Source organism: Giraffa tippelskirchi, chromosome 6 (genome assembly GCF_054371585.1).
Source record: "Giraffa tippelskirchi isolate mGirTip1 chromosome 6, T2T-mGirTip1v1.2.pri, whole genome shotgun sequence".
In the NCBI taxonomy this organism is placed as follows: domain Eukaryota; kingdom Metazoa; phylum Chordata; class Mammalia; order Artiodactyla; family Giraffidae; genus Giraffa; species Giraffa tippelskirchi.
Window position 1 is genome coordinate 135,949,468 of NC_137280.1, and position 21,804 is coordinate 135,971,271.

Genomic DNA, 21,804 nt, shown 5'->3' on the forward strand with positions numbered 1-21,804 from the left:
GGCCTGGCTAGAAGCTCACAGAGAAGGCACACACTGCAGGAAAGTGCAGCGTGTTATGTGATTGGCTTAGGGCAGAAATTCTCAGACTATAGTCTGGGGATACTTTGACGTGGGGAGTCAAAACTATTTTCATTATTTGCCTTTTTCACGCATTCCCTCATGAATGTACAGTTGAGTTTTCTAGAGGCGATATGACTTATGTATTGCAACAGACTGAATACAGAAACATATATAAGAATCCAACTATCTTCTATTAAGCCAGACATTAAAGAGCTTTGCAAAAAAGCAAAACAATCCTGTGCTTCCCAGTGGTTTTGTGTGTATGCAGTTTGGAAAACACAGTTACTTTTCATAAAAATATGTTATTTTTGTTCATGGGCTTATTGTTGGGTTGTGTTACAATAAACAATTTTTTTTTTTAGGTCTCAATTTGAATTTCTAATTCAGTGAAATTGGTAGGTAGAACCTACAAAAACCAAGCTCTTTGGGATCTTTGAGGATTTACGGGAGTGTAAAGGGGTCCTGGGACCAGGACCTGACAGTCTTAGGTATTTGTGATCTGCTGGTCTTATGTAACAGTAAAGTACAGCTAGAGTCCCAGAGAAGTGAAAGGATCTTTTAGACACAAACGTGGATTGGCTTCAATGCTTCAAGGTAGAGGGAGAGCCAGGTCCCTCTCTCTGGGCCTTCTTAGGACTGTAGGACTTGATACGTTTACATGCATCACTGTGTGGCAGCATTCTCTTGTCCAGCTCCAGGCAGGTTTATTTGCCATCACCTCCTACAGGATGGTGAGTCCTAAAGGTGGGGCTGCTCTGGCAAAGAGTCAGTTGGAACCTTTAGACAGCAAGTACAGGCCTGCTTGTTGTTCAGCGACTAAGTCATATCTGACTCTTTGCAATCCCATGGACTTCAGCACACCATGCTCCCCTGTCTTTCACCATCTCCCGGAGTTTGCTTAAACTCGTGTCCATTGAGTCAGTGATGCCATCCAACTATCTCACCTTCTGTCACCCCCTTCTCCTCCTGCCCTCAGTATTTCCCAGCATCAAGGTCTTTTCCAATGAGTAGAGTCTTCACATCAGGTGGCCAAAGTATTGGAGCTTCTGCTTTATCATCAGTCCTTCCAATGAATATTCAGGGTTGATTTCCTTTAGGATTGACTGGTCTGATCTCCTCGATATCCAGTCAGTTCAGTTCAGTTCAGTTGCTCAGTCGTGTCCGACTCCTTGAGACCCCATGGACTGCAGCATGCCAGGCTTCCCTGTCCATCCCCAGCTCCCAGAGCTTGCTCAAACTCATGTCCATCAAGTCGGTGATGCCATCCAACCATCTCATCTTGTCATCCCCTTCTCCTCCTGCCTTCAATCTTTCCCAGCATCAGGGTCTTTTCTAAGGAGTCAGTTCTTGGCATCAGGTGGCAAAATATTAGAGTGTCAGCTTCAGCATCAGTCCTTTCATTGAATATTCAGGACTGATCTCCTTTAGGATGGACTGGTTGGATCTCCTTACAGTCCAAGGGACTCTCAAGAGTCTTCTCCAACATCACAGTTCAAAAGCATCAATTCTTCGGTGCTCAGCTTTCTTTATAGTCTAACTCTCACATCCATACATGACTACTGGAAAAATTATAGCTTTGACTAGACAGGCCTTTGTTGGCAAAATAATGTCTCTGCTTTTTAATATGCTGTCTAGATTGGTCATAGCTTTTCTTCCAAGGAGCAAGTGTCTTTTAATTTCATGGCTGCAGTCACCATCTGCGGTGATTTTAGAGCCCAAGAAAATAAAGTCTGTCACTGTTTCTGTTGTCTCCCCATCTATTTGCCATGAAGTGATGGGACCAAATGCCATGATCTTAGTTTTTGAATGTGAAATTTTAAGCCAGCTTTTTCATTCTCCTCTTTCACCTTCATCATGAGGCTCTTTAGTTCCTCTTTGCTTTCTGCCATAAGGGTGGTATCATCACCATATCTGAAGTTGTTGATATTTCTCCAGGCAGTCTTGATTCCAGCTTGTGTTTCATCCAGCCCAGCATTTCACATGATATACTCCGCATATAAGTTGAATGAGCAGAGTGACAATATACATCCTTGACATACTCCTTTGCCAATTTTGAACCAGTCTGTTGTTCCATGTCCAGTTCTAACTGTTGCTTCTTGACCTGCATACAGATTTCTCAGGAAGCAGGTAAGGTGGTCTGGTATGCCCACCTCTTTAAGAATTTTCCACAATTTGTTGTGATCCATAGCCAAAGGCTTTAGCTTAGTCAGTGAAGCAGAAATAGATGTTTTTCTGGAATTCCCTTGCTTTTTCTATGACCCAACAGATGTTGGCAATTTGATCTCTGGTTCCTCTGCCTTTTCTAAATCCAGCTTGTACATCTGGAAGTTCCTGGTTCACATACTGTTGAGGCCTAGCTTGAAGAATTTTGCACATTACCATGCTAGCATGTGAAATGAGTGCAATTTTGTGGTAATTGGAAAGTATTTTTGTAATTGCCTTTCTTTGGGATTGAAATGAAAATTGATGTTTTCCAGTCCTGTGGCCATTACTGAGCTTTCCAAATTTTCTGGCATATTGAGTACAGCACTTTAATAGTATCATCGTTTAGGATTTGAAGTAGCTCAACTGGAATTCCATCACCTCTACTAGCTTTGTTCCTAGTGATGCTTCCTAAGGCCCACTTTACTTTACACCCCAGGGTATCTGGCTCTAGGTGAGTGATCGTACCATCATGGTTATCCCAGTCATTAATATCTTTTTGTACAGTTCTTCTGTGTATTCTTCTCACCTCTTCTTAATCTCTTCCACTTCTGTTAGGTCCTTGCTCTTTCTGTCCTTTATTGTGCCCATCTTTGCATGAAATGATCCCTTGGTATTTTCAGTGGTGGTGGTTTAGTCGCTAAGTCATGTCCGACTCTTGTGACCCTGTGAACAGAGGAGCCTGGTAGGCTACAGTCCATGGGATTCTCCAGGCAAGAATACTGGAGTGGGTTGCCATTTCCTTCTCCAGAGGATCTTCTCAACCCAGAAATCGAACCCAGGTCTCTTACATTGTAGGAGGATTCTTTACCAACTGAGCTACAAGGGAAGCCCTTGGTATCTTTAATTTTCTTGAAGATCTCTAGTCTTTCCCATTCTATTGTTTTCTTCTTTTTCTTTGCATTGTTCACTTACGAAGGTTTTCTCATCTCTCCTTGCTATTCTCTGGAACTCTGCATTCAGATGGGTATATTTTTCCTTTTCTCCTTTGCTTTTCACTTTTCTTCTTTTCTCAGCTATTTGTAATTCCTCCTCAGACAAACATTTTACCTTCTTACATTTCCTTTTCTTTGGGATGGTTTTGGTCACTGCCTCTTGTCCAATGTTATGAACTTCTGTCCCTAGTTCTTCAGGCACTCTATCTATGGGTTGCAAAGTGAACAACTCTCACTGCCTTTCCCGTTCTCACTTTGCTACCTGAGAGGTCTTAAAGCAGAGGCTTGTTGTATCACTTAGTTGCAATTTACTTGGATTCCTCCACTTGTGACGAGTGCTAAGTCCTCCTCGTCACTGGGATGCAGTACTGCACTGTGATTAGGTACACGAGCTTCTGTATTAACAACCTCGTTTTAATCAAGATACTTTGATTGTCTTGGGCTAGTTATTTAACTTCTCAGGGTAGTTATTTAAACTTCCTGATCTTTTTTCATTAGTGAATGGAGATGATGATATTTACCTCATACATTTATTGAAGTTATTAAATAACACAAGCTATGTAAAGTATGTAGCATAGTGCCAGTCACAAAGCAAGACCTCTAGATGGGTTCCATAGGGTAGAATTATGACCAGTGGGTTGAAACCATAGGTAGGCAAATTTCAGCTCCATAAGAGAATGCACATTAAGATGTTAGGATAGTGCTTGATATCTGATGATCGCTTGATAAGTGGTAGTTGCTGCTACTGACACAAATTTTTTCAATGTGAGTTAAAAGTTGTATGATGTAGAACTTCCTTTTGCCTAGTTGTTGTTGTTCTTCGGTCTCTAAGTCATTTCCACTCTTTGTGACCCCATGGACTGCAGCATGCCAGGCTCCTCTGTCCTCCACTATCTCCTGGAGTTTGCTGAGATTCACGTCCATTCAGTCGGTGCTGGCATCTAACCATCTCATCCTCCGCTGCCCCCTTCTCCTTTTGCCTTCAGTCTTTCCCAGCATGAAGGTCTTTTCCAATGATTTTTTTCATGGACCTAACATACATTTTGCCTAGAGTTGTCTCTGAATAAATTTGGATGTATTATATTAGATTGTTCAGTTTTTTATTCATTTGATAAACTTATCAAATGGTAACAGGTACTATTCTTGATGCTGGGGTTAAAAATTGTTTAAAAGAATTGGAAGAATATAAGTAAAGAGCAGGCAGTCAGTCAGGAGATGCTGTAGAGGAGATTCATGCATTGGGTAAGCCAAAGTAGGACTCAGAGACTTCAGAGAAACTCCTCTGCCTGGTGACTTATGAAGCTATACTCTGGTATGACAGTAACATTGCAGAATGTCAGAGCTGATATCCTACAATGACATTCAGGTTCGAGATATCACTTAGTGTGAGCGATTCCTTGCACAAATGGAGAAATTTCTCCCAGTCCAGATAATCTCTTTAATGCTATGAGCCCCAAATAATGCTGATTTAGATGGAAGGCAACAAGAAGAGGGAAGGATGATGAACTTTGGCCAGCTTTACAGTAGCCAGATCAATTGCTCAGTGAGTGGAAATATGTTGGGCTCAAAATATCCAACATGGCCCTGTATGCTACAAGGGAGGCAGTGAAGCCACATGGTTAAGAATGCCTGGTAACACTCTCAGATCTCACATTTACTAAATGTGTCACCTTGGGAAGACTTTTTAGTTTTCTGAGGTGAAATTTTCTCAACTGGAAAATAAAGAGGTAGTTAGAAATTGCATTCAGCTGGTAGGAAGAAGAAAAACCCACAAATGGTGACTTGAACAAATTAGAGTTTTACCTTTCTCACTTAAAAAGGTCAATGAATAAGCAGACCAGGGCTTGTATGGCATTTGCATAATTTAACAGTGACTCAGGATCCTTCTCCCTTTCTTCTTTGCCTTCCTTAGTGCATGGCTGCTTTCTTCATTCTAAATGTGTGGTCGTGACATGGCTGCTTCAGCTCCAATTATCATTAAAGTTTTTTTGTAGGAATATAGAGGAAACGTAGTGGCTCAGATAGTAAAGAGTCTGCCTGCAATGTGGGAAACTGGGGTTCGATCCCTGGGTCAGGAAGATCCCCTGGAGAAGGGAATGGCAACCCACTCCAGTATTCTTGCCTGGAGAATCCCAGGGACAGGGGAGCCTAGTGGGCCCCAGTCCATGGTGTCACAAAGAGTCAGATACGACTGCGCAACTAACACACAAAATGGAAGGGAAAGAAGTCAGTTTCATTTTGAAGGATGTTTCTCAAAACCCAGCTTACAAATTCTTACATTTCATGGCCAGAACTTGGCTGTGTGACCATCCCTACTTACAAGAGGTGTTGCAAGATAGAATGTTTTATCTGGGACCTCTGCAGCTCTGAATAAAATTGGAGTTCACTTAGGAAGGAAGAAAGGGATAATGGATATTGAACAAGTAGGTAGGAGTCCTCACTATAGGAGCCGAATAATATTGCCTATCCCCCTAGGTTTTGTGAGGATTAAATTGAGAAGATGCATGTAGAGCACTTAACTCAGTGCCCAGACACATAAAGAGGGTTTGTCCAAGAGAAGGTGAGAATCCCTGTCCTCAACACATTTGTCCTACAGGAGAAGAGACAGACAGACATGATGGAATAATGACATGATAATTTACTGCAAGACACGTGTAAAATCCAGTCATTTCACTGAATCACTTCAGCCTCTCTGCCCTCCTATCCATCTCAGGACTTTTGTTGTGTCCGACTGATTGAGACCCCATGGACTGCAACACACCAGGCTTCTCTGTCCATCACCAACTCCTGGAACTTGCTCAAACTCATGTCCATTGAGTCGGTGATGCCATCCAACTATCTTGTCCTCTGTCGTCCCCTTCTCCTGCCTTCAATCTTTCCCAGCATCAAGGTCTTTTCTAATGAGTCAGCCCTTTGCATCAGGTGACCAAGGTATTGGAGCTTCAGCATCAGTCCTTCCAATGAATATTCAGGATTGATTTCCTTTAGGATTGACAGGTTGGATCTCCTTGCAGTCCAAGGGACTCTCAAGAGTCTTCTCCAACACCACAGTTGAAAAGCATCAATTCTTCGGCACTCAGCTTTCTTTATAGTCCAACTCTCACATCCATACACGACTACTGGAAAAACCATAGCTTTGACTGGACAGACCTTTGTTGGCAAAGTAACGTCTCTCCTTTTTAACACATTGTCTAGGTTCATGATAGCTTTTCTTCCAAGGAACAAGCATCTTTTAATTTCATGGCTGTAGTTACTGTCCACAGTGACTTTGCTGCTGCTGCTGCTGCTAAGTCGCTTCAGTTGTGTCCAACTGTGTGTGACCCCATAGACGGCAGCCTACCAGGCTCCTCTGTCCACAGGATTCTCTAGGCAAGAATACTGGAGTGGGTTGCCCTTTCCTTCTCCAACAGTGACTTTGGAGCCCAAGAAAATAAAGTCTGTCACTGTTTCCAGTATTTCCCCGTCTATTTGCCATGAAGTGATGGGACTGGATGCCACAATCTTAGTTTTTTGAATGTTGAGTGTTAAGCCCAACTTTTTCACTCTCCTTTTTCACCTTCATCAAGAAGGTCTTTAGCTCCTCTTTGCTTTCTGCCATATGGGTGGTATCATCTGTGTATCTGAGGTTATTGATGTTTCTCCCCACAATCTTGATTCCAGCTTATGCTTCATCCAGCCCAGCATTTTGCATGATATACTCTGCATTTAAGTTAAATAAGCAGGGTGAAAATATACAGCCGAAAAATCCTATTATCTGACTCTTTTTGAGCACTTGTCATCGAGATTCTTTCTTATTGCTTTACATGCATGATCTCATTTGCCCTCAAGGCAACCCAGCGTGTGTCAGTGATATGAAGTAGGTACACTGATCTAGAAAGCGAGGCTCTTTGAGGTAAGTATCTTGCTGGAGCCACGCACTTATTAGGGGCTAGCTGTGGAAGGAACCCAGGTATGTGGGACTATGAATCTGGTGCCATGTTCTAGCCCAGGCTCTGCTACCCCCACCCCCCTCCCCAGGTCCTCAGACAAGCCCTACCCCCTCTCTGAGCCTCAGTTTCCTCTTCAGTAAAACACACTAAACTAGATGAACTTAAAGGTATTTTCTGGCTCTGGCCATTCAAGACTCTCTCCTTTGAACTGTTAAAAAAATTGGAAATAAAAAATGATTCTTATACAGGTACAAAGATAAACTCATATTAAAGATTTTATTTAACTCCTTTAGTGAAGAAACAACTGTGATATTACAACCAGTTCAAAGGAGAATCCAAAGAACAGGAGCATTTAGAAATCAGACATATTGAAATGAATTTACAGATGGAGACAGAACTAGTTTGTTTTTTTTTTTTTTTCCAACAGGGTAGGGAGGGTTTTTCTCCCACTGGAAAGAATTCATTTGCATGTCTACAGGCAAGAATTATTTGGCACTGTTATCAGTTATCTACAGTTTATAGAGTATAAACAATTCCCAGAGTCAGATCAGATAAGGTGGGAGGGCATGCTGTGGACAATATGTCATTTTCTGTTGAAACACACATTTTCCCCTATAGAACCACCAGTAGAAGTTGTCTAGTCCAGACTGCCTGATCCTGTTTCCTGCTCAGGCCTTATGTTTCTGCCTCCAACAAACATGTACTATCCTCTTCTCCCTGCTGCTTCATAGATATCTGTGCCTTTTGGGTTTGGTTTGCTTTTTTTTTTTTTAATTTTTATTGAATAGCTGGTTTACATTGTTGCATCAGTTTCCGTTGTACAGTAAAGTGAGTCAGTTATACATATGTATGTATAAATATGTATTCTTTTTGAAAAGCATTCTCTTCCATTATCAGTTATTACAAGATAGTGAGTAGAGTGGCTTCCCTCGTGGCTCAGATGGTAAAGAATCTGCCTGCAATGTGGAAGACCCAAGTTTGATCCCTGGGTTGGGAAGATCCCCTAGAGGAGGGCATGGCAACCCACTCCAGTACTCTTGCCTGGAGAATCCCATGGACAGAGGAGACTGGTGGGCTACAGTCCATGGGGTCGCAAAGAGTCGGACACGACTGAGCGACTAACACTTTCACTTTCTGTGTGCTGTGTAGCTCCGTGTTGGTTATCTATTTTATATATAGTAATGTGCATATTTTGTCCCCAAACTCCTAATTTATTCTTCCCTCCCCACTTTGGTAACCATGTTTGTTTTCTATGGCTTACTGTTTCGTTGCTTCCAGAAAGTCTTTATTGTTTAATTCTACTCTCTTTGAAGGGACCAGGAAGACCAGTTGGAGGGCGGTGACAGGTGTCATCCTTGTGGAGTGACACAACCAGGTGTGTGCTAAGTTGCTTCACTTGTGACCGACTCTTTGCTCTCCCACGGACTGTAGTCCACCAGGCTCCTCCATCTATAAGATTCTCCAGGCAAGAATACTGGAGTGGGTTGCCATTTCCTCCTCCAGGGGATCTTCCAGACCCAGGGATCAAACCTGCATCTCTTATGTCTCCTGCACTGGCAGGCAGGTTCTTTACCACTAGTGCTACTTGGGACAGAACCAGGTGGTCACACAACAAGAAGCTTCTCTAACCACTTTGCTTCCAGGGCTTGGCTCGTGTGGTGGCTCAGTCACCAAATGGTTAAGTAGCCCTGGGCAAGTAGTTGACTAAGTTTATCTGGAACATCCCAGAAAGCCCCACATAGACTGCTCTGTCTTCGAGAGCTAGGGAGAGTTTCTCTCTTTCTCTCTCTCTATCAGAGGGACTTTTGGGATGCCACATGACAGAACTGAAGTGTCTTGAGTTTAGTGCAAGATTTGATTTCCATGTGGTCTCTGTCACTAGCTGTGTGACCATGGGTTAGACTCCTCACTTAGTTTGCTTAACTGTAAAATGACGATAATCATCCATGTCTGTGGTAGGCTGAAAAATGGCCCTCCCCTAGAGGACATTCTCATCCAGTCCTTAGAACCTATGAATGAGTGTTACCTTATTTGGAAAAAGGAGCTTCATGGATGTAATTAAGGATCCTGAGAAGAGGAGATTATGCTGGATTAATCAAGCGATCTTACATGCAATCACAAATGCCCTTATAAGAGAATGGCAGAGGGAGATTCAACACACAGAAGGCGGTGATCTGAAGATGGAAGCAGTGATTGGAGTCCTGCACTGAGCAGCTGTCACCAGAAACTGAAAGAGGCAAGGAACAGATGCGTTCCTAGAGTCCTTGAAGGGGACATGACCCTGTGGGGTTTCAGACTGAAGGCCTCCAGAATTGTGAGAAATACATTTCTTGTGTTTCAGGCACCGAGTTTGTGGTCTTTTGTTACTGCAGCCCCAAGAAACTAACAGTGTCTGCTGACCTCCTGGGATTGCTGTGAAGCTCAAAGGGGAAAAATTCAACAGTGCTTTAGAAATGGTCAAATGCAAACTAGGGTTCAATGCAGGCAAACAATTGATAAGTCATGTGGAGATATCTGGGCTTCCTTGGTGGCTCAGACAGTAAAGAAACTGCCTGCAGTACAGGAGATGTGGGTTCGATCCCTGGGTGGGGAAGATCCCCTGGAACAGGGCATAGGCAACCTACTTCTACTACAGTGTTTTTGCCTGGAGGATCCCCGTGGACAGAGGAGCCTGGCAGACTATAGTCCATGGGGTTGCAAATAGTTGGACATGACTGAATGACTATCACTTGCACTTTCATGGAGATAATTCATTCACAGTTTTCACATTCACATAGAATTTTGATCAGCAATAATGAAGATTGCATGGAAAAATAAATGAAATAGTTTCTCAAGTAAAAATGATATTTCAAGCAAATATTCCCCATTGACCTCACTTTACGTTGGTCTCCTGCTGTCAGTGTAAGGGACTGAGGTCACGGCTTCTCCCTTGCGGCTGGCTTGCCAATGGGGTCATGGGATATACTGCCAGAGGGTGGATCTCTGCCTCCCCAGCACCACTGGCAACATTGAAATGGTGTTGTTACCACCAGGAGGCCTAGAGTGACAGCAAGAACAAGCAGCTTTTGTTTGGTGGGTCCCATCTCAGGGTAGAAACTGGCACAGCAGAGAGATGTTTGGATTGAGATGCCTTCACCCTGCCAGAACTCAGCGCAGCAGACTGCAGCAGCGGCAGTGCAGCACCACAGGACTGAAATGCAATGGTGAGGCCCAGCCTGCCAGAGCCAACCAAATTCCAGCAGTGCAGATGGCGAGCTGGGGAGGGTTCAGTGCCAGGAGCAGGTGGAAGGACTCAGTTTGGCCAGAACAGAGCTGTGTCCCCCCTCCACTCTCAACACACACACACATGTGTGTGTACATGCACATGCATGCACACACACAAAGTGTCCAGCCAAGATGCTCTGTAACGGGTACCAGTCCAACTTTGCTAATGTACCTCATGGACCTTTTCAGGGCTGTATCTTGCTCTTGTTTTTTCCTCAGCACTAAAGCCAAGACACTCTACTTGCCAGCGCCTCATCTGTGTCCCCTAGTTGTTGTTGCTATTTGGTTGCTAAATCCTGTCTGACTCTTTTGGAACCCCATGGACTATAGCCCGCCAGGCTCCTCTGTTCATGGGATTCTCCAGGCAAGAATACTAGAGTGGGTAGCCATTAATTCCTCCAGGGGATCTTCCCAACTTGGGGATCGAACCCGTGTCTCCTGCTTGATAGGCGAGTTCTTTACCACTGAGCCACCTAGGAGGGCCTGTGTCTGCTAGACCAGTCCTATATTCCACTTCCTTTCTCTGACATGTTCCCACCTATATGCTCTGGGAGCTCACAATGGTCACATCATTGTGTAGCTATTAATTAGTCAATTAACTGTTTACTGAGCATTGAGCACTTACTATAAATCAGGCAAGGACTTGTCTACTTGGTAGACAAAGCAGATAAGACCCCACCCTCCAGGGAGCTTGTGAGCGTGGGACAGTCTCTAAGAAAACGATCTCTCAAGGAACTCAGCGGTTGTAAATCATGATGTACTGTGGAGAGAAATATAGGGTCCTAAGAGAGAATTTTTCAGATTGGAGGAATTGGGAAGATGTCTCTGAGGAAGGGATTTTTATCTGGAGGTTTCATGGATAAGTAGGCATTCACCTGGTATACCAAACCCTTTTTTGGGTTTGATGATTATATGTGGGGTGTGCTTCCAGGAAGAATAAACAATGGGGACAAAAGCTGAACTGCATCTGAGGGACTGGAAGGAGGTGATGAGACTTCCTTGGAGTGGGTGAGCGGATAAGAGGTGGGAGATGGGAAGAAAGGCCTTTTTAAGCATCTTTATCTTTATTCAAATGATGCTCATAAGCATCTGCAGGTGGATTTGAAGCAGGAAACTGACATTATCTGGATTGACTGCTAGATGGAGAATAGGTTGGAGAAGACACAGTGGAAGCTGAGACAGTTAGGAGGCTCTAGAGAAAGGACCATAGGAAACATTGGATCCAACCTTTCCCCACATGGATGGAGTTGAACTGGTTGCCAAACCTTCCCAGTGAGTTGGCAGATGAGGCAGGACTTGAACCCTGGTTTAGTGATTTCTAGGCCAATATACTTACCTCTACACCCCACTGCATTTAAGTAAATGATTTCCTTTTCATAGAGATAGTATAATGGGTGTGTTTCCTTCAATAGCCAATGAAGACATTTTGTGGTCTCATTAAAAGTATTTCAAAGCGAGTGATAAAGGAAAATTCAACACTTATATTTTTATTAGCTTGTAACCTGACCACACGGGGATGACCACTTTAGGTTCCCCATCATGTTTAAGACAGGATTATATGTGAATCTAAGACTTAGGGCTTCCCTGGTGGCTCAGATGGTAAAGAAGCTACCTGCAATGCAGGAGACCTGGGTTTGATCCCTGGGTCGGGAAGATCCCCTGGAAAAGGAAATGGCAACCCACTCCAGTATTCTTGCCTGGAGAATTCCACGGACAGAGGGCTGCAGTCCATGGGGTCACAAAGAGTCGGGCACAACTGAATGACTAATAGACACACACATAAGACTTAGGACTGCAAAGCCAGAGAGGCACGGGTTCAAATCCCAGATCCACTGTTTATTAAGCTTTGCTCCCTTAGCAAGTTACCTGACCTCTTTGAGACTGAGTTTCTTCAACTAAAACTGAGTGTAATAACAATAGCTTTATATTGTGTTGTTTTGTTGAAAGCAAATATGTGTCTGGGATATAGTAAGTGCACAATAAATGTTGGTTATTAGCATGGTGATGATAATGTTGATCTATTTAGTCAAAGGCAGAGTATGTCTTTCTGAAAAGAGTTAATTTCATTTAAAATTAATCAGTTCTATAAAACTTATGGTCTATTATATACAAGAGTTTTTCCTAGTCATGGTTCCTATCCCCAAGGTGATTAAATTGAGGGATAAAACAATCTAAAAGTAATTCTAATAACATTTCCTTGAAGAAATCCTTAGTGAAATGGAGGTTCAGTGACAGAGGTGTGCCATCCAGCTGGTGGAATGCTGAAAGTCCTGGGGAGAAGGTGGTTCCTAAAATGTTGTTTGGAGGATGAGTAAGATTTCATTGTTTTGAAGATGTGTAGTTAACCATTTTGGATATTTTCCTTTGCACTGCAAAAGTTCTACTTGATCTCTAGAAAATTTAGAAAAAGTCAGTAAACGAAAGGAAGAAAAATCAAAATTCCCTTGTGAAGTCACCAGCTGAGTTAACTAGTTACCATGGATTTGCATACTTTTAGAACATTTTATTATGTAAGTGTATACACACACAGTTATTCAAATGGGACTGTGCTACCCTAGAGCCAGTTTATTTCTTTTTACTTCAAAACACATTTTAAATATTTTTTCACTCCATGGAATGTCTTCATTTGTATTCTTTTACAAGATGGCCACAAGAAGGGACACAGAGAGGTGCAGAAAAACAGAGCTGATTTTATTCACAAGTCCTGGAGAGTCACTGATGCACCATGAGAACGAGGGTGATGTGGGGGGAATGCCAGGGCAGCGGGCGCCGCCAGCAGGTGGGGAGCTAAGAGAGAGAGCAAGGAGCCGTGGGCCAGTGCCTTACTGGAGGTCAGGGTAGAGGATACAAGCAAATGCATGAGGGGATTTCATAGGAGTGTTTGAATGCCACTGGATCACAGTCAGATGTCCCTAGTGACTCAGATAGGAAAGAATCTGCCTACAATGCCGGAGACCCGCACTGTTCAATGCGGATCCGATCCCTGGGTTGGGAAGATCCCCAGAGAAGGGAATGGCAACCCCCTCCAGTTTTCTTGCCTAGAGAATTCCATGGGCAGAGGAGCCTGGTGGGCTACGGTCCACGGGTAGCAAAGAGTTGGACACGACTGAGCGACTGACACAGATTGCAGTCAGGAGAGGACAGAAAGGGAGCAGTGGCAGGGGGCAGCCTTCTCACTCCGGCGAGCTTGCTCGTCTGGGTACCATACTCACAGCCTGTGGGAATGTTGAGACAGCAGGAAAATATATTTTAAACTTCACAACATGTGAGCTTAGACATTTTAATGGTTACTGGGTATTTGACTCTTGGAGATCCAATAGTATGTTTAGCCAGGCTTCTATGGTTGAACATCTGCAGTGTTTCCTGTTTGTTTTTTGGTTTGTTTGTTGCCTGTACAAACAATACTACAAAAAACATAGCTGCAGCTAAATAATGCAATCACACATTATTTATTTCCTCAGGCTGATTTCTTGGCAGTAGCTTTTCTGGCCCCAAGGGGCATACCCTTTAAAAAAACTATTATATTTTCTAAGTTCTGGAAATGGTTAGCAGGCTTGCACTTTAAAAGGCACTGTGTTTGTAAGTTATTATTCGTTAAATTTTTATTAATGTCAAAATATAACATTAGTAATAATTTCTTACATTTTTGTATCATCTTCGAGTCTGAAAGCATGTTAATATACTTTCCATTTGATTTGATTCTTGCAGTAACTTTGGAGGTAGGCAGGTAGACACCATTAGTCCTCGTTTTTCAGTTACGGGAAACAGATCTCAGAGAGTGAAGTAATTTGCTTAGGGTACCACACTTTCAAGTGACAGAGCTCCTGACACTGAGCCCTGCTGCCTGTTTGTATACGGGCTGCCATCTCACCTTCTCCCCAGTGACTAGTTTATCTCTCGTGATATTAGCCTGAGAGTGTTAGACCTATCATACTCACTAGACCTGGTTTTGCAAGTTTTATACCACTTTCTCCTAACATACTTTTGACATTTATCTATTTATTAAAGTATAGTTGATTTACAATGTTATGTTAATTTCTTCTGTACAGCAAAGTGACTCAGTTTTATGTGTATATGTATTTTACATTCTTTTCCAGTATGGTTTATCTATGGGTCTTGAATATAGTTCCCTGTGCTGTATAAGTAGGACTTTGTTGTCCATCCATCCTACATGAAATGGTTTGTATCTACTAACCTCAAACTCGTAGTCCCTCCCTCCTGCTCCCCCCCACCCCACCGTGTTAACCACAAGTCTGATCTCTATGTCTGTGAGTCTGTTTCTGTTTTGTTGACAGATTCATTTGTGCCATATTTTAGATTCCACATGTAAGTGGCATAATGTAGTATTTGTCTCTTTCTGACTTACTTCACTTAGTATGATAGTCTCTAGTTGCATCCATGTTGCTGCCGCCAATGGCATTATTTCATTCTTTTTTCTGGTTGGGTAGTATTCCATTGTACCACATCTTCTTTCTCCATTTATCTGTTGATAAGCCCTAAGATTGTTTCCATGTCTTGGCTATTGTGAATAGTGCTGCTATGAACATATGGATGTGTGTATCTTTTTTTTTTTTTTTTTGAATTGTAGTTTTGTCCAGATAGGCACAGGAGTGGAATCATATGGTATGCATATTTTTAGTTTTCTGAGGAACATCCATACTGTTTTCTATAGTGGCTACAACAACTTACATTCCTACCAACAGTGTAGGAGGGTTCTTCTCTAACATTTTTTTTAAATGCCATTTAAAAAAAATGAGACATTTTTCTTGATGTTGTACTACTTTCTCAGATTATGATTGGGTAGGCATTTAGTAGGCAGTGGAGAAGGAGAGACTATTTAATATAGCAGGTGTGAAGTAGTAAAGGAGTAAAGAAGTTAAAATAAAGGCTTAAAACTAGCCACTGTCAGTCTAGCTTTGACCCACAGAAATATGTTGTTTGTCTATAGCATGTTTGAAAAATTATTTTTACTTACATTTGACCATCAGGATATTTCATATAGATATATGCATTGCTGAGTTCTCTTCACTTAGAAGTTCTGGCAAGCCTGAGCCAGGCTTCAACCTGGACCATGATTGTTTTTTCCAGATTGATTGAAATATAGTTGACATATCACAAGATGTATGTTTGAGGTGCAATGTGTTGATTTGATATATTTGCAAATAGTGATCATTTTGCAAATGATTACCACCATAGCATTAGTTGATACCTGTATTATGGCACATAATTGCCATTTCTTTTTTCCAGTGAGCATATTTAAGGCTGAGTCTTTAGGCAGTTTTAAAGTATATAATAGAGTGTTATTAACTATAATCATTATGTTGCTATATTTGGTCCCCAGAACTTATTTGTGTTATAACTGCTAGTTTGTACTCTTTGACCAGTCTCTCCCTTTTGCCTCCTCCCAACCTTGGTAACCACCATTATAGTCTCTGTTTCTATAAGTTTGGCTTTTTTAGATTCTACATATAAATGAAATCACACAATATTTGTTTTTCCCTGACTTGTTAAGTTTAGTATAATGCCCTCAAGGCCCATTTATGTTTTCAAAAATTGGCAGGATGTCCTCTTTTCTCAGCGCTTAAGAGTATTCCATTGTATGTGTTTGTGTGTTTGTATATACATACATACATTTATACCATATCTTCTTCATCCATTCGTCTATTGATGGACATGTAGGTTGTTTCCATATCTTGGCTATTGTGAATAATGCTGCATTGAATGTGGGAATAAATATATCTCTTCAAGATCCTGTTTTCATTTCCTTTGAATTATACCCAGAACTAGGATTACTGGATCATATGGTAGCTCTATTTTTAATTTTTTGAGGAACTTCCATACTATTTTCCATAATGGCTATACAAATTTACATTCCCACCAACAGTGTGCAAGGGTTCCCTTTTCTTTACTTCCTCTCAAACACTTGCTTATCTTTTGTTTTTTTGATAATAGCCATTCTAAGAGGTGTAAGGTGATATATCATTGTGGTTTTGATTTATACTTTCCTGATGGTTAGTGACAGTGAGCACCTTTCTATGTACCTGTTGGCTGTTTGGCTGTCTGTATGTCTTCTTTGTAAAAATGTCTATTCAGTTCCTCTGCTCATTTTAAAATCAGGTTTTCTTTTTTTTGCTTTTGAGTTGTATGAGTTCTTTATATATTTTGGATGTAGTTTGTTGTAGTCCCATTTGTTTACATTTCCTTTTGTTGACTTTGATTTGGAGTCATATGCAAAAAATATTACCATTAACTGTGTCAGGGCACTTACCCTCTCTATTTTCTTCTAGGAGTTTCATGGTTTCATTTAAGTCTTACATTCAAGTCTTTAATCCATTTTGAAGTGATTTTTGTGTATGGTGTAAGATAAGGGTCTTTTTTTTTTTTTGTATGCAGTTATCTAATTTTCCCAAAACCAATTATTAAGGAGACTGTCCTTTCCCTATTGTATATTCTTAGCTCCTTTGTCATAAACTAATTGACCATATGGGCTTATTTCTGGGGTGACTATTTTGTTCCATTAATCTCTGTGCCTGTTTTTATGCCAATACTATGCTGTTTTGATTGTTGTTGTTGTTTTGTCACTAAGTAGTGGCTGAACTAGTCAGTGGTAGTCACTGACTCTTTGCGACCCCATGGACTGCAGCACACCAGGCTTCCTTGTCCTCCACTCTCTCCCAGAGTTTGCTCAAGTTCATGTCCATTGAGTCCATGATGCTATCTAACCATTTCATACCCTGCTGCCCTCTTCCTCTTTTGCCTTCAGTTTTTCCCAGTATTAGGGTCTTTTCCAATGAGTTGGCTCTTTGCATCAGGTGGTCAAAGTATTGGAGCTTCAGCTTTAGCATCAGTCCTTCCAATGAATATTCAGGGTTGGTTTCCTTTAGGATTGACTGGTTTGATCTCCTTGCAATCCCAGGGACTCTTGAGAGTCTTCTCCAGTACCACAACTCAAAAGCATCAATTCTTCGGCACTCAGCCGTTTTTAGGGTCCAACTCTCACGTCTGTACCTGACTACTGGAAAAACCATAGCTTTGACTATACAGTCCTTTGTCAGCAAAGTGATGTCTTTGCTTTTTAATGTGCTGTCTAGGTTTGTCATAGCTTTCCGTCCAAGAAGCAAATGTCTTCTCACTTCATGGCTGCAGTCACTATCCGCAGTGATTTTGGAATGCAAGAAAAGCAAATCTGTCACTGCTTCTATTTTTTTCCTTTCTATTTGCCATGAAGTGGTGGGACTGGATGCCATGATCTTAGTTTTTTGAATGTTGAGTTTTAAGTCAACTTTTTAACTCTCCTCTTTCACCGTCATCAAGAGGCTCTCCAGTTCCTCTTTGCTTTCTGCCATTAGAGTGATATCATCTACATATCTGAGGTTGTTGATATTTCTCCTAGCAATCTTAATTCCAGTTTGTGACTGTTTTGATGACTACAGCTTTTAGTACAGTTTGAAATCAAGAATTTTGATGCCTCCAACTTTGTCCTTTCTCAAGATTTTTTGATTACACAGGGTCTTTTGTAGTTGCATACATATTTTAGGATTGTCTTTTTCTCTTCCTGTGAAAAGTATCATTGGGATTTTGATAGGGATCACACTGTAGATGTAATCCTGAATCTGTAGATTGCTCTCAGTAGTATGCACATTTAAACGATATCAGTTCTAATCAATGAGCATGAAATATCTTTTCGTTTATTTATGTCTTCTTCACTTTCTTTCATCAGTGTCTTACAGTTTTCAGTGTACAGATCTCTAACCGCCTTTGTTAAATTTATTCCTATAAATTTTATTCTTTTTGATGCTATTGTAAGTAGGTTTTTTTTCTGATCTTCTCTTTTTGATGATTTGTTGTTAGTATGTAGAAATTCAACTGATTTTTATATATTGATTTTGTATCTTGCAACTCTACTGAAATTGTTTATTAGCTATAACTTTTTTTGGTGGAATTTTTAGTATCTTCTATCATGTTAATTGCAAATAGAGACAATTTTATTTTTTCCATTCCAATTTGGATGCTTTTTATTTCTTTTCCTTGCCTATTTGCTCTGGCTACCATTTCCAGTAATCTGTTGAATAAAAGTGGTAAGAGTGGGCATCTGGTTCCACTCTTCTTTGGTAAGAAGAAAATCTTTCCGCTTTTCACTGTGAGTGTGATATTATTAATAGCTGTGGACTTGTCATATATGGCATTTATTGTGTTGAGATACATTCACTCTATAACCGATTTGTTTAGAGTTTTTATTATGAAAGGATGTTGAGTGTTGTCAAATGATTTTTCTGTATTTATTATTGTCTTTTTTTGTTGAGGTGGTAGATCACATTTACTGATTTGTGAATGTTGAATCATCCTGTGTCACTAGAATAAATCTCTGTTGATCATGTTGTGTACTCCTTTTAATGTACTATTGGATTCAGTCTGCTAATATTTTGTTGAGGATTTTTGCATATATGTTCATTGGGTATTGTTATTCAGTCACTAAGTTATGTCCAGCACTTTGCGACCTCCAGGCTCCCCTGTCCATGGGGTTCTCCAGGGAAGAATTTTGGAATGGGTTGCTATTTCCTTTTCCACAGAATCTCCCCATACCAGGGATTGAACTGTCTTCTGCATTGGCAAGCAAATTCTTTCCCACTGAACCACCAGGGAAGCCCTCATTGGGGATGAAAGTGAAGTCGCTCAGTCGTGTCTGACTCTTTGCGACCCCATGGACTGTAGGCTACCAGGGTCCTCTGTCCATGGGATTCTCCAGGCAAGAATACTGGAGTGGGTTGCCATTTCCTTCTCCAGGGGATCTTCCCAACCCAGGGATCGAACCCGGGTCTCCCGCTTTGCAGGCAGACGCTTTACCATCTGAGCCACCAGGGAAGCTCATTGGGGATATTGGCCTATAATTTTCTTTTCTTATAGTGTCCTTGTTTGGTTTTGGTATCATGGTAATACTGGCCTTGAAAATTGCGTTTGGAAGTATTGCCTCCTCTTCTATTTTTTCAGCAGAGTTGGAGAAGGATTGGTAATTATTTTTTAAACATTTGATTAAATTTACTATTGAATCCATCTGGCCCTAGGCTGTGGGTTTTTTTTTGGCGGGGGGGTGGAGTTTTTGATTAGTGATTCGATCTTCTTACTGTAATTTGTCTATTCAAATTTTGTATTTCTTCATGGTTCAGTCTTGGTAGATTGTATATTTATGGGAATTAATCTATTTTTTCTTTGTTGTCCAATTTGTTGGCATATAATTGTATGGTAGTCTCTTATGATTTTGTATTTTTATCTATCGTTATAATATCTCCTTTTTTCTAGTTTTATTTGAATCATCTTTCTGGGAAGCCATTAAGATTTGTCTATTTTTTAATTTTTTAAAAAGTCAGCTCTTAGATTCGTTGACCTTTCCTATTGTCTTCTTAGTCTGCCTTTCATTTATTTACCCTCTTGATCTATGTTATTTCCTTCCTTCTGCTAACTTTTGGCTTACTTCTTTCTTTGTTTTTTATTTCTTGAGGTGTGGAGTTAGGTATCAGCTGGGCCTTGATTGACTGGAGCTAGGAAATTTCTGCACCTGTTAGGGCAGAAACGTTCCAGTTTGCCTCAGGCCTCATCAGTTCAGTTCAGTCGCTCAGTCATGTCTGACTCTTTGCGACCCCATGGACTGCAGCATGCCAGGCTTCCCTGTCCATTGCCAACTCCTGGAGATTGTTCAAACTAATGTCCATCGAGTCAATGATGTCATCCACCCATCTCATCCTCTGTCATCCCCTTCTCCTCCTAGCTTCAGTTTTCCCCAGTATCAGAGTCTTTTGTAAGGAGTCAGTTCTTCGCATCAGGCCTCATCACTCTACTGTTTTTCTAAAGGTCAGTAGTCATTAAAACTATGCCTGGTATATTATTTTTTCCCAGCTGACTTTATTCCACCACTTCTGGCTGGATCTTTTAGGCATCTGAATATGAACCCCTTGGCTTAGAGTATGCATGGGGAATAGTTCATTTTGATTGGAGGCTAGAGAACATGCAGGTGAGTAGTGAGAAAGAAAACTGGAAAGGGAGCTTATGATGGAGAAAGGGAGAGTCTTGAAACCAGCCATCACACCTGGACTTTATTTTTTAGGCATAAGGAAGCCACTGAGGGATCTGAAACTCTTTTAACTGACATCCTGGTGTCCTGTCCTGGAACAGCTGCCTCCTGTTCATTTAAATGTTCTTTCCTTTTGTTGCATTTCCTCTCTGCCATCTCTGTTCCCAACAGGGAGTGTTTTCAAAAGGCTAGACAGCTGTTTACATCTCCTTTTAAACAGAGGCATTGTGGTTCTTCCCTCCCTCTAAGGACAACTTGTAAATGGCTCTCTGTGAGGAGAGCAGCCCTCCTGTCTCTGTCTGCTCCACCTCCCTGCGTGGAGGCTGGGGCAAATGGGACAGCAACACTTCACTCCACTGGTGTCCTCATTGATTTGCCGGGACTTGAGAGAGAAAAAACAAAAAAAAAAATAGAAAGGCCTTTGTTAGCTGTTGTCAAGCAGTTCCTTGGTTGAAATCCATTTGTGGAGTGACTGGCTTGTTTTATTCCTAGGCAAGGTCCTTGGATGTAACCTGGATGTGATGGAGAGACGCTCTGGTACGGAACCTTCTGTTCTTGGATGTGTATGTAGCTCATGAGCTCTATGAACCTGTTCACCTTCACCTTGCTGAGCCCTCCTTTGCTCATCTATGAGATTAGACTAATCCTTGCCTTGTCTCCAGCACAGAGTCAGCTTGAGGACCGAGTGGGAGAATATATAAGAGAAGTGCCAAGTGTTGCACAGACTAGTATGGTTACCACAAAGGTGGGATAATTGTTTTTGCGGAAAGAAATGGGTCCTGGTCCAGCACCTTAATTAAATCAAGGGGCTGAGATAATTCAAGCAGATGAATTGAAGAGGCTAGAAAAACGCTTTAGGGCAGTATATCGCTGCTAACTCAAATTTGGTGGTCCTGGTTAAAATGTAAACCTGGAAGAGGAAATGGCTACTCGCTCCAGTATTCTTGCCTGGAGAATCCCATGGACAGAGGAGCCTGGTGGGCTACAGTCCATGGAGTCACAAAGAGTCGGATATGACTGAACACGCAGGCTAAGTATATAATAACAAGGTGCTTAAATGCATGGGCTCTACCCAATGGCTTTATTTTTGAATCACACTCTTTCTGTGTGACAATAAGCCTTACTATTATTATTATTTTTTTGCAAAGCAAGCATCTTAACAACAGTATCTATGCCATGAATTTATTGTGAGAGTTAAAGAAGGCAGTATAATTCAAGGCCCTCAGCAAGGCCATGCCTGCCCTATTGTAGGTGTCAAATGAAACCTGATATTGTGAATGGTTCTTGGCTGCTATGGAGGAGAGTGAGGGGGTACAGGCCTACTGGGGAGCAGACCTGGAGAAGCAAA

At 41.5% G+C, this 21,804-nt stretch overlaps 1 protein-coding gene and 1 non-coding gene across 3 annotated transcripts in view; one reads left to right on the forward strand and one right to left on the reverse strand.

Annotated features, from left to right (window-relative positions):
• LOC145508724 (uncharacterized) overlaps positions 1-21,804 on the forward strand; it is an 885,448-nt gene that overhangs the window by 260,942 nt on the left and 602,702 nt on the right. The gene's annotated exons all lie outside the window — the stretch shown is intronic.
• TRNAC-GCA (transfer RNA cysteine (anticodon GCA)) lies at positions 19,181-19,252 on the reverse strand. The gene has a single exon. It is a non-coding gene; the product is annotated as a tRNA-Cys (tRNA).